Genomic DNA, 13,254 nt, shown 5'->3' on the forward strand with positions numbered 1-13,254 from the left:
ATTTATGAAGCCACGCAAAGCCACCCTGCTTGGCGTTCAGTGACCTCACAAATCATGAGTAAGGTGACGCAGGTAAAATCGTTGTGTCTCCTAACTGTGCACCCAGGAGGCATTCCATGGGTGTTGCGCTAGGTTTTCACATGCAACACCCATGGAATTTGACGCTGCCCCAGAATACAAAAAGTAATGTAAACCTGAGGAAGCTCCACATCCCTACGCCTCCTGAGATGAAGCAAAACGCGGAGAAATATGTTTAGTTCGCCTTATTTTTACCTCTTTCCATGTGTGCTACATTCTGCAGCACACATAGAAACGCAAAATGTCTCGTATAATTGTTTTTGTGCAGGAAGGTGCTCCTTCCTGCACGAAAATCAACCCTGCATGTAACGGAGGCACCCTTGAACTATGATGCAAGGGTGCCTACATTAGCGCTAAGCTGCCGAAATGACGCCAGCACAGGAAGAAAGGACAGCAATGCAATGTATTGCTTTAATATCGCACATTCCTGTCCTTTCACCTTGGCGTAGGGCAGCGCAGCAAAGGGCCTTACTGCGCTGGCGTATGCCAAAATCCCATAAATAAGCCACTAGGTTATGCCCAAGTCTCGTGAATATTGATCACATTTGATACCACAGATGTCACTCTCTAGATATGTTCAGGCAGTGTTTAATTTGAGCCAGTGGTTGCAGGTAGGACCCACAGCACCAATGTTTGTGGGCCAGAACTAATTTTTCATTATCAGACTTTGACCAGAACAAGAGAGAGAAAGGTGGACAACGAGGAAGGAAGGAGGAAGAGAAAGATGGACAAACAATGACAAAGGGAGGATATAGCAATGAAATGAAACCTGCAAGATTGAGATAAACGGGCAGGGATTGTAGGTGGCGGAGAAAAGAGGCATGAGGTGTAATTAAGACTAGTCAGCCATGGAATTTGGTAACCCTGACAATCAGCAGAGCTCAACGCAGGCTTCTGAGAAAAACCCTGGTTCTTACATTTTTTAAATTCAGCTCATGTGTTATGAAAGTCGCTGTGTGTAGTCGTGTATGGCGGCAGCCATGTTGTAACCTACCCAGAAGGGAGAGGCTTAGAAAATAAAATAATACGGTTATGAGCAGCTAGACCTGTCCCCTGTTGTGGAGCACAACTCGTTGTGTGCAGGGGTGAATGACAGCAATATACATTCAAAAATATGAAATTACTAGAATATCATGTCAAAAATACCATAAAGTCAAAAATATTGAGGAACAGAATATAGTAGGTAAGAATATTGTTTTTTAAGCATATAATATAATTTTTTTAAATGTCATATGTAATATAGTTTACTTTAATATAGTTGTATTAAATATTGTTTTTAATTTTATTATATATTTGTTATAGTGATTTAAGTCTTATTATTATCATAATAATTACTATAATGTATTATTGTTATTATTATTATTATTATTATTATTATTATTATTATTATTATTATTGTTGTTGTTTTTATATGGTGTTGTTATTACTATTATTATTATTATTAATATTATTATTATTATTATTATTATTATTATTATTATTATTATTATTATTGTTATTATGTGTTATTATTATGTATTAATATTATTATTATTGTGTGTTAATATTATTATAAACATTATTTTAGATTTTTATTAGCATTGTTTGTAAGTTTTAAAGTGAAATTACATTTTTGTGCATCAGTAATTTTGAATTTAGTAGAAGGTGATTTGGTTTGAATGGGAATAGGGTGGGAAGTTATTTATTTATACATTTTGGGGGGGGTTTCAAAACATATTTTATGCTAATTAAATATTTAAATTGCAACTATTTCTGAAAATAATGCCATTGATTATTTTTTATGGTACACATTTTTGCTTCTCAAATAATTGATTATTCATTGATATGCTATCTAAAAAAAAACCTTTAAAAAGGGAATATTAGCTTTACATTATAATTACATTTGAATGATGTAATTGCAATTTTATAAATGTTTTATAATTTATGTTGAAGATTTTATGGGTTGATGGTATTTTATGGGTAGTAGGGAGGGAAGTGTTTTTATTTTAAATGTATTTAATTGCTTTATATTTGTCAAATTATTTAGTTTTTTTTACTTTTTTCAATAAAATGTAATTGTATTTACTTATAATGCACATTTTGCTTATTTTGTATGTTTTTTATTTTTGTTTCATGTTTTTGAGTATTTAAATGGGTTTTTAAAATACCTAGGAATTGGAATGGCAAATTTAACTTTTGCAAAGTCCAGCACTTTCCCTGCTTTTGCTTACGGTGGAGCTGGAATAGTACATCTAACCCTTGCAAAGTCCAAAACTATATATACATGTGATGACAGCCGGTATGCTCTGCCGTCATGAGCTCCACTTCCCGTGGGTCCTCCTGTTCCAGAAAGAGCAACGAGTAAAGGATATAATATATATATGGCAAAGCTTGCCCACCATTTCGTTCGGCTTGAAAAAAGGCAAGAGTAGACCCAAAGTTCTGTGCTTGTAGTTTATTCAGCAATCACCATGTCACCATGACGCGTTTCGACCGGTCAACGGCCTTGATTACATGTATATATATATATATATATATATATATATATATATATATATATGGTGCGTTTTAAGTTAGGGAATTAATTCCCCCTCAATCCAGAGGTCCCCTGGGGGCCAACTAGGTCACCAGGTGCCTCCACAGGCCTGCGTTGCAGAGAAGTGATCCAGGCCATGCCCCTTTTTACACCTCTCTGCAATGGTGTCTGTGGCACTTACTGGAGGTACCTAGTGAGCTTGTTGTACCCCAGGGACCCTCAGGACTCAAGGGGACTTAATCCCCCAACTTAAAACGCGCCAGGGAGCGTGTTTGCTGAGTGGTGGAGAAAGGGGGCATGGCCTTTGTCTACCTCTCACCAATCCCACTGCGTGGGGCTTACTGGAGGTAAAAGGTAGGCTAGTTGGCCCCTAAAAGACCCCCAGCAGTGAAGGGGACTTCATTCCTCATCCAAGAGCGTGCCAGGGAGCGCATTTGTAGAGTCGTGGATGGGCAAAGTGGGCGGGGCCTGGTACGAGTACTTACCAATGCTGCTGTGTAGGACTGACTGGAAGTAATAGTTCGGGAAGTTGGCCCCCAAGGATGTCCTTGGGGGAGAACTACCCTCCTGTTACCTCCAGTAAATCCCACACATTGGGATTGCTAAGACATCTTCGGAGGCCATGGCCCTCTTTCTCTACCACTCTGCAAATGTGCCTTGTGGCAGGCTACGGGATGGGGGATGAAGTCCAATTTAGTCCTGAGGGAGTTTGAGGGCCAAGAATCCCTGCTGGTACCTCCTGTAAGTCCAACGCAGCGGAATTCCTGAGTGTTGGTTGGATGCCCAGCACCCTTTCTCCACCACTCTGCAAACGCAACTACTAGTTAAAGTAGCATATTTCTGCACCTCTGACTTAGAGGTAGTTGTAATCCCCCTGCCCTATGATGTACTAGGGCCTTACAGAGGAGGTCATGCTAATCAGAGGGGTACCCCAACGCATAGTGTTCCCTAGTGTATGTAGGTGTTTTCACTGTATTCTAAGTGTCTTTTAGCATAGCACTGGCTCTAGGCCTGGTTAGTCAGAGTCAGTTACCACCAGTACCCGTCTGAAAAAGTTGTGGCCACAGGATCATTTTCAACAAGGCCTCTTTCTGCTCCTCTGTTGGTTCTTTCTGGACATGTCTTGCTTCTTCCTGCACTTTTCTTCGTCTTTGTGGACTTCTGTTGCTTTTTTCTGCATTGCTTTTGCTTCTTTCTGGTCGTTTTTTCTTCATTCTTTACATGTCCTACCTCTGTAGGTATAGTTAGAAAATAGCATTTAAAAAACCTTTGAAAGTCACTGAACAAACCAGAGGTTTCAGGCACATTATAGTTAGAAATTAGCATTTAAAAAAACATTGAAATTCACTGAAAAAAGCATAGGTTTCAGGCACATTATAGCTAGAAATTAGCATTTAAAAAACCTTAGAAAGTCACTGAAAAACCCTTAGGTTTTAGGGGAAGTTCTACTTAGTTGGACATTTCACTCGTACAAAACCAGAGAAATTCCCCCGTTATAGTTAGTGCAGCTAACTATAACTCGCGCCCCGCAATGCACTGCTGATGATGTCACATATTACATCACTCATGACATGGTCAGTGACATCACTGATGACATCACTGATGTAATCTGAAATGACATCACTGATGACATTATCCAGTGACTGTGTGTTTCTGTAAAGTTTAAATATGTTTAATATATATAGGGAAAGGCGTATTGAAGAATGAGTGGATGTATAAGTGTCTGAATGGATGATTTAGTAGGTGTGTGACTGGCTCTATCTGTCTGTCTAACAGTCTGGGATTATCAAGTGGCATGAATATTGCTTCCTTAAAAAGGATTATCCTAGACTGCCTGTTCTGCATCTTCTACCCAAGATACACAAAGAACCCACGGCCCCTCCAGGCAGACCTATAGTGTCATCACTAGGGAGCATGTTCGAAAACATCTCCAAATATGTGGATCAATTTTTTTAGAGAGTTTGTAACCACATTACCATCTCATGTGAGAGATATAAAGGATTTTTTGAGCAAACTTGAGGGCATTGTTTGGGATGCGGAAAACATCCTCATCACCCTGGACGTGAATTCTTTATATATCATCATAGAACACGACAGGGGATAAGAGCATTCATGCATTTTTGAGTACCAAACATATAAGGTACCTAGAACACACTAGGATGGTTGCTGAGATGATGATGATGTTATGCCTGACCAATAACATTTTCATGTTTAATCGAGAGCTCTACAAGCAAGTGCTTGGCACAGCAATAGGCACTTGCTTTGCGCTCAGTTTTGCAAACCTTTTCTTAGGCATATGGGAGGAGGAGATCCGCAATGAGAGTTTGCTCCAACATGACTTTGAGAGAGTGGTAGTCTGGCTGAGAAAAATAGATGATTTATTTGTTGTCTGGAAAGGAAGTGAATTAGAAGCCATCAACTTCGTTGAGAAACTTAATATCAACTCTTACAATATAGTCCTCAGCCAGAATTTGAGCAGACAGTGTATTGAGTTCCTTGATGTCAGGATTGAAGCACATCATAGCAGACTCCTTACCAGTCTTTTCCCTAAACAGACAGCTGTGAACAGTCTTCTTCATGCCTTCAGCAGCCACCCAGATTCTCTCAAGTGGAGTACCCCCTATGGGGAGCTGCTGAGGGCAAGAAGAAACTGTAACACGGATGAGATCTATCATGCAGAACAGGAAACCATGATCTCCAGGTTTCAAGCATGAGGGTATCCGGACTGGGTACTACAGAGGCCATTAACAAAGTGAGCAAGGTAAATAGTCAACAAACTCTTGCAACATCTGAGAAAGAAACCATTAATACTGACATCAGGGTCATCATGACATTTAACAGGAACTCACAGAAAGTACTCAAAATACTGGCAGACCACTAGGACATACTCAAGACAGATTCCATTGTGGGACCTACCCTTAACGATAGACCCATGATTACGTATAGAAGGGGCAGAAGTCTCAGGGACATTCTAGTGCGGGGTGACATTACAGAACAACGCATGGCCAACACACATAATCTGAAGGGTTTCTTCCCGTGTGGGCACTGTAAGGCCTGTAGATTTAGCTACATGGTCAAGGTGTTCAAAGTACCAGGGTTGAGTGCCAACAAAATCATAACCCACTTCTTAACGTGCAGTACCAGCTTTCTCATTTATGTCTTGGAACGTCCGTGCAGAAAAAAGTACATTGGCAGCACGACCTCAAAGGTCAGAAAGAGGATTTTAGAGCACCTCAAGGCTATCACTAATTGAGATATACACTATCCGATGGCCAGACATTCCCAACACTATCCTCAATCCAACAACTCCCTTCTCCGTTTCTATGTCATTGAGCAGATCAATATGGGACACAGAGGCGGGAATAGGGATTCAGCACTACGCAAGAAAGAATCCAAGTGGATTCTTGAGTTAGAAACCAGATTTCCTGGATGTCACAATCTAGATGAGGAATTAGCAACTCATTTGCGTGCTGATTGAGAAAACCTGTACTTTTCATTCATGTCTCTATTTGTTTTGACTTTCAGTTTCCTCACTAGAACAGTAGGACACTGTAAACTGATTTTACCTGGATGTATTAACAAGTTTTATTCACTATAGGTGTAATCACGAAACCTTGGTTCATTGTTCTCTACTTTGTCTCTCTACAGGAGGAAAGGAAGGGACCCACCGCACATGACGGACACTTCATAGGTTCCTACTCTTTTCTTCCCCGGGCTCGGGTTTGCACTTGGATAAGATAAGGAACTTTTATTAACTTTGAATTCAATAGTTGGATCTTATAATTGTTAATCACATGGAGTTTTTTGTGTTTTTTTGTCTTTGGTTTATGGGCTGTCTCTTAATTTGCCACTCGGTGAATGCAATCGATTATGTATGGCTTTAGAATTACAGGCCCTATGGCCTCTATAATCATGACATCTTTATATGGAATTGCCATTGGACGAATTAAACAATTGATTGGTTTTTGATTCTTATGTTTTAATTTGCATGGGAATTACAACATGCTTATTATTTCCCACAATGTTTTGTAAGTTCAACATGCTGGGATAATACCTAAACCACCATGTCCCGCAAGGTTTCATGTGCACATATTAACAGATTGTAATAATGGCACTCACAAGAAACCTTATACTTCATGATGGCCGAAGTACTAAACATACACTACATGATGGCCGCCGTATACATTTGTTTCGACATCCATAGCAATTTTGCTTGACACACTATGTGCACTTATACAAGATTCCATCACATTTGGACTTAATCATTTCCGTTGGGATACAAACATTTTGTAACCTCTGAATGTCCATGTACATGTTACCAAACTGCTTTTACCTTGCATGAACACCCATTTATAAATGGCAGCCGTTGTAACATAGCCATCCTTGCAATCATGAGCAATAGTCCTTTGTTTGTATCATTTGTCTATGTATGTACTTTCAAATCATTGCTCAGCGTGTGAGCAAGGCATTCTTGCTGAAACGCGTAGAAACTGAGGAATAAATCTCTTTTTGCACTAGCAGAGGTTGTTTGAGCGTGCGCTTCATTGTATTGCATTGGGATTACTATTGTCCGGCTGTGGTTCTGCCAGCATCATGCACCACCTGATGATGGGCTCGTTTCCAGGAAGAACCCTTCTCTCTTGGCAAAAGTAGTTATAGTTAGGACCTAGTTACCATAGGAAAATTGCAACATTCTATTCCCAATAACTTTGGCTCCGGATGACGAATCCTCACGATATTTTCAAAACGTATGGCCCACTTTTGTCCGCTCCTATTTTGAAAGTTTCGGGGTGATTCGGCAAACGGGGGGCTGAGAAAAAAGGGGGGTCCCAAAACATGTTTTCTCGATGCAATTTTCCGTAGGAAACTTTAGACACGGCTACAGTCCGAACTGCTGAACAGAATTACACCAAATTTGGCAAAAAGGTAGCCCTTGGTTCAGAAAGAGCCCTGTTTGTTAAATGGTGTAAATACGTTCAGTAGTTTTTAAAATATAAATGGAAAAAGAAATATATATATCAGGCGGAGCCTAACCACACATCTCATCGTGAGATCTGATTGGCTGTCAGCACTTCATCCAAGAAGTGTTGGCAGCCATCTTGGGACCAATAAACATGATAGCACCTCACTAAAAAGCATTGCAGTTGATAGAAGGTTTTAAGACTGTAGTTACATTATAAATCATTTGTTGATGGTACCTTACTCATTTTAGGAATTGTGGTGTGTCCTAAGGTGATTTTACCATGTGAAAAAGCCTTCTGCTGGGATATCATAAATAATGTTTGAGAGAAAACTATTTTCTCATGCTTTTCCCACAGAGGTTTGGAAGGTGATCTATAAGCTAAACAGAGAGCATATTTTCTGTAAATTCACATTATCTTTCTCAGTCATGTGAGAATGAAGTCTGACATTCTCAGTAAAACATGTACATCCAACAAGGGCAGAGACTGTCAGTTGATTCCTTTGTGTTCTACTGCAGCTTCCCAGAGAGTTCTAAAGAACAACTAGAGCGCTAACAGTCCTACTTATGACAAACGTATTGCACACCTGACGCCATCTTGATTGGAATAAAGTAGTAACTCTTAAAACATTTAATTTAAAAAGGAACAAAATGAGGGGGTTCATTTTGCCATAGAAAGTATGATTAGTGCTGCAGAAAGAAAAATTAGGGGACATTTTGAGTGACTTCTCAACTCCTCTTCTATTTCATAAAACACTTCTGACATGCAGACTGAAACATGCACTTTCAATACCAGCAGCATACTTCCCTGGTGAGCAGTAGCTTTACTACAGTCATCTAATAAGCAACTAGAGTGCTAACATTCTGAATTCATGGCAAATGTGTGACACATCTGAATGCCTTCTTGATGGAATCAAAGTAAAAAACTGAAAGTATTTCCTACTGAGGAGACTGTAGTAAATGAGGAAATTTGGAAACTTCATAACAAATAAGTCTCCCAAGATGGCCACCAAAGACAAAAGAGCCCAAATGTAGCGCAAATATCCCCCAGATGTAGCCCAAGTATAGCCCAATGACAGAATGTCCTAGAGTGTTCTAAAGAACAACTAGCGCGCTAACAGTCTTACTTATGACAAAAGTATGGCACACCTGAAGCCATCTTGATTGGAATAAAGGGGTAACACTTAAAACATTTAATTTGCAAAGGAACACAATTATTATGATTAGTGCTGCAGAAAGAAAAATTAGGGCACATTTTGACTTCTCAAATCCTCTTCTATTTCATAAACAAATTATGACATGCAGAATGAAACATGCACTTTTAATACCAGCAGAAGACTTACGTGGTGAGCAGTAGCTTTACTACAGTGATCTAATGAGCAACTAGAGTGCTAACATTCAGAATTTATGGCCAATGTGTGACACATCTGAATGCCTTCTTGATGGAACCAAAGTAAAAAACTGAAAGTATTTCCTACGGAGGAGACTTCAGTAAATGAGGAAATTAGGAAACTTCATAACAAATAAGTCTCCCAAGATGGCCACCAGAGACAAAAGAGCACAAATGTAGCACACATATCATCCAGATGCAGCCCTCTCATAGCTCAATGACAGAATGTCCCAAAGTGTTCTTAAGAACAAATAGAGCACTTACTCTTACTTATGACAAAAGTATGTCATACCTGAAGCCATCTTGATTGGAATAAACTGGCAACACTTAAAACATTTAATTTAAAAAGGAACACAATGAGGGGGTTCATTTTGCCATAGAAATTATGATTAGTGCTGAAGAAAGAAAAATTAGGGCACATTTTGAGTACCTTCTGTGGTTCTGAAAATCTGGACCCTACCGTCATCCCAGTATCGAGATCCAATGCCCTTGCCACAAAATATCAACATCCCATGACGAATTTGGTGTCAACGGACCGGTAATGATTATGACATCATCCCTGTATATTTGCGTCATGATCGGGGAATGCCAACACCCCTAAATCGTAGTTTCCGTTCGACCCCTCAGACTCCATTTTGTAAACGGCATCCATCTTGTGTCTTGTCCTCATGATAAGTCAATTGAGTAAGGTCGAGCTTGATCTAAAAGGACACGTCCACCTCTCCTTGACTTCCCCCTGACCTGTCCCAACTGACTCCCTTGCCTCCAGCCAAACCTGTTTGGGCAGCTCCTCGCCCAGTGGCCGAATACGATAGCATCAATGCATAACATACCACAAACCATTCACCGCGTACAGATCATGTTTTCTACACACACACACACACCTGTCCGCGTTCCTTGTTTATGGCCAGTTTTATGACTAGGAGGTGCCCTTCTTTATTGGGGTTTCATCGATATCTGATGGGAGTTCCGGGACTGGCTGGGTAATCTATCACGAACGGGACGTCCAAAATATGGGCTTGCCTACATGACTTCGCTCTTTGTATTGTTGTAGAAATATGTGTACAGCCATATCATAAACTCAAGAATTCTTGCTTGCAGCTATTATTTCTGTATATAAGGAGAAGGCTTGTTCTGTAAAAACGAACAGTCTCCTGAGAACACACGATCCGCGTGGTCGTGCTTCTCGGACACATGTTACTTGGTAGCTGCCAATAAAACTTGATCTCTGACTGCGACTAGAAGACTCCGCGTTTCTGTGGTCCGGAACAAGGGAGAACTCAGAGGTCTTCGGGTGTTATTCCCTGGCACCACCGGGTTCTTAAAAACCCGGCACCTCACTTCACAAATCCTCTTCTATTTCATTAAACAATTCTGACATGCTGACTGAAACATGGACTTTTAATACCAGCAGCAGACTTTCCGTGGTGAGCAGTAGCTTTACTACAGTGATCTAATGAGCAACTAGAGTGCTAACATTCAGAATTTATGGCAAATGTGTGACATATCTGAATACTTTCTTGATGGAATCAAAGTAAAAAACTGAAAGCATTTCCTACTGAGGAGACTGCAATAAATTAGGAAATTAGGAAACGTCATAACAAATACATCTCCCAAGAATGTCACCAGAGACAAAAGAGCCCAAATGTAGCACAAATATCACCCAGATGTAGCCCACATGTAGCCGAATGACAGAAGTGTGCAAAACACTTTTTATTTTTTGTGTTTTTGCAGTTTTATATAGTGCAGACTTGTCAGGTATTGGAGTGCTTTACATGAGCATTGGTTACATCACACAAGAACAAATTCATTTTGATTTTAGACATGGGGCGATTAAGTGATTTGACCAGAATCACAGAATGTCGAGCTGAAGTAAAAACTCCAACCTGGTTCCCCAGTTGCAAAGTCTGCAGCTCTGGAAGTAACACCACATCCTCTCCCCTAAGTGCAACATTTAATCAAGTGGTCAAATGGATAAAAAAACATTAAGATAACAAATAATTTAAAAGTGCTTTGTCGCTATTTGAAAACTCAGAAAATATGTCCTCATTTTAGTTTTTTAGAGCACTAACCATAATTTTGATGCAAATAAGACCCTCTCATATATGTAATTTCTAAAGGAAATGCTCTAGGTATTACAGTTTTGATTACGTCAGGCATTCCACACTTTTATAATAAATATAGAATGTTAGCAATCTAGTTGTTCATTAGGATACTGTTGAGAGGCAGAGGTCAGGGGCACGGACTCTGAAAATTTAAGGCAGGTAGGAGGGTGCAGAGGCAAGAATTTGACCACACTGGGCAGGCAGAAGGGCAGTGGCAGCACAACAGACTATGGAGGGCAGTGGAAAGTGGGGCAGGGGCAACAAACCAACAATACAGGACTGACAAGAGAGGCTATGGCAATATAATAGACCATTGTGGGCAGAAGGAAGAGGCAGTGGTAGTACAACCATACATGCCAACAGACCCGATTCAGCCAGGAAATGTCCAATTTCTTTAAGCCGAAATGGGCTTTATTTGATCTGTCTCCTGTCTACAATCTCCTCTTTTTCAATGTAAGTCAAAGGGGAAAATCAATTCCCCAGTTTCTTTTTCAAAATCTCCCTCTTACCAAGTTCAAAATGTTAGTAAGTATGGTACATTGGATTATGGAAGGCAGGGGGAATTGGGGTAGGGACATGGACTCAGATAACAGAGGACAGGAGGGACATGGAGAGGTGCACCAAATTGACTCTACAGGGAAGGCATAAGGACTTGAAGCAGCACAATACACCACACAGGGCATGCGGGACGGGAGTGCAGCACAACAATCCATAGAAAGCAATAGGGAGGGGCAGGGCCATGCACATGGACAACAGAGAACAGAGGGGAAAGAGGCAATGGTAGCTAGCTGACCATAATGGACAGACAGGAGAGAAAGCTGCAGCATAACGGGCCATAAAGGGCAGGAGGGACGGATCAGGGGCATTACAATGGAACAAACAAGCCAGGGGGGAGAGAATAGGGGTCTGCACAAAGAAACAGAGGGCTGGGGCAAGGGGGCAGGGCAGGAGCAGCAAGATGACCCTGGAGGTCAGGCAGGATGGGCACTAGAAGCAAGACACACCACGGAGAGCAACAGTGAGACTATAATGGCATACACACAGACCATAGAGGGAAGGTGGAAGGGGGTCAGGGGCAACTAGCTGATCACACAGGGAAAGTGGGAGTGGCTGTGGCAGCACAGAAGACCATGGAGGACAGGAGGAAGGGGATATGGGCATGGAATGTGGACAGGCGGGGTGGAGGTGGCAGGGACAGATTACAGTCATCTGACAATGCTAGGCAGGTGGGAGGGGAGTGGCAGCTTAACAGAACACTCAGAGTAGATAGGAGTGGCAGGTCCATGGAACATGGTGGGCAAAAAAGATGGAGCAGGGGCATGCACACAGACATCCGAGGGCAGGGAGAAGGAGAATAAGGGCAGCAAGCTAAGCACAGAGGCTAAGCAGGAGGTCAATGATGGGGCATACAATTGGGCAATCAGGCAGGAGGAGTGGACTGGTACATCATGCTAAATGGAGGGCAGTGGCAGCACATCAGACCATGCATGGCAGGAGGGAGGAGGCTAGTCCATGGATTCAGACCACAGAGGATAGGGAGGAGGTGGATGGGGCAGCAAGCTAACTGTTCAGAGAAGGCTGGAAGGCCAGTGGCAGACATGAGCAAATATCTCATTTAAACTTTGCCTCCACCACCACTACGGCATTGATCAATAGCCATCTATTGCCTCCCTTCAGATTAGCTAGCTCACCTCATCAGAAACTTGGGGCCTTGCCGCGAACATTGGTTAAAGTAATCTGTAAAAATGTTATCTCATCTTGATTATTCGGATATTTATTCTGTAAATACGTGCCCTATCTCCCTCATGTACCCTGCACCCTGCCCTCCTTCATTCCATCCGTAACTGGATGTACATGACTATGTTTTCCTGTAAAGCGCTCTGATACCCTAACGGGTCAAGTTCGCGCTCTATAAAACACATAAATAAATAAATAAACAACGGCCACACAGGGCTGTAATAAGGGAGCAGGGACATGGACTTGGACACTGGATGGCTAGGAGGAGGGAAGACAGGAGCAGCAAGCTTGGGTTTGGGCAGCACAATGACAGGCCCTGCTTCCAACCCCCCACCATCCATTGTGATATGCATCTTACTTAACGTTAAAAAATCCTAGAAATTTGCTGAAAAAAACAAAGATTACAGGGACGGTATAGTTAGACTCAGATTTCACTCATACACAACCAGTGAACTTCAGCAGTTATAGT

This window comes from Lissotriton helveticus, chromosome 4_1 (genome assembly GCF_964261635.1).
Source record: "Lissotriton helveticus chromosome 4_1, aLisHel1.1, whole genome shotgun sequence".
In the NCBI taxonomy this organism is placed as follows: Eukaryota; Metazoa; Chordata; class Amphibia; order Caudata; family Salamandridae; genus Lissotriton; species Lissotriton helveticus.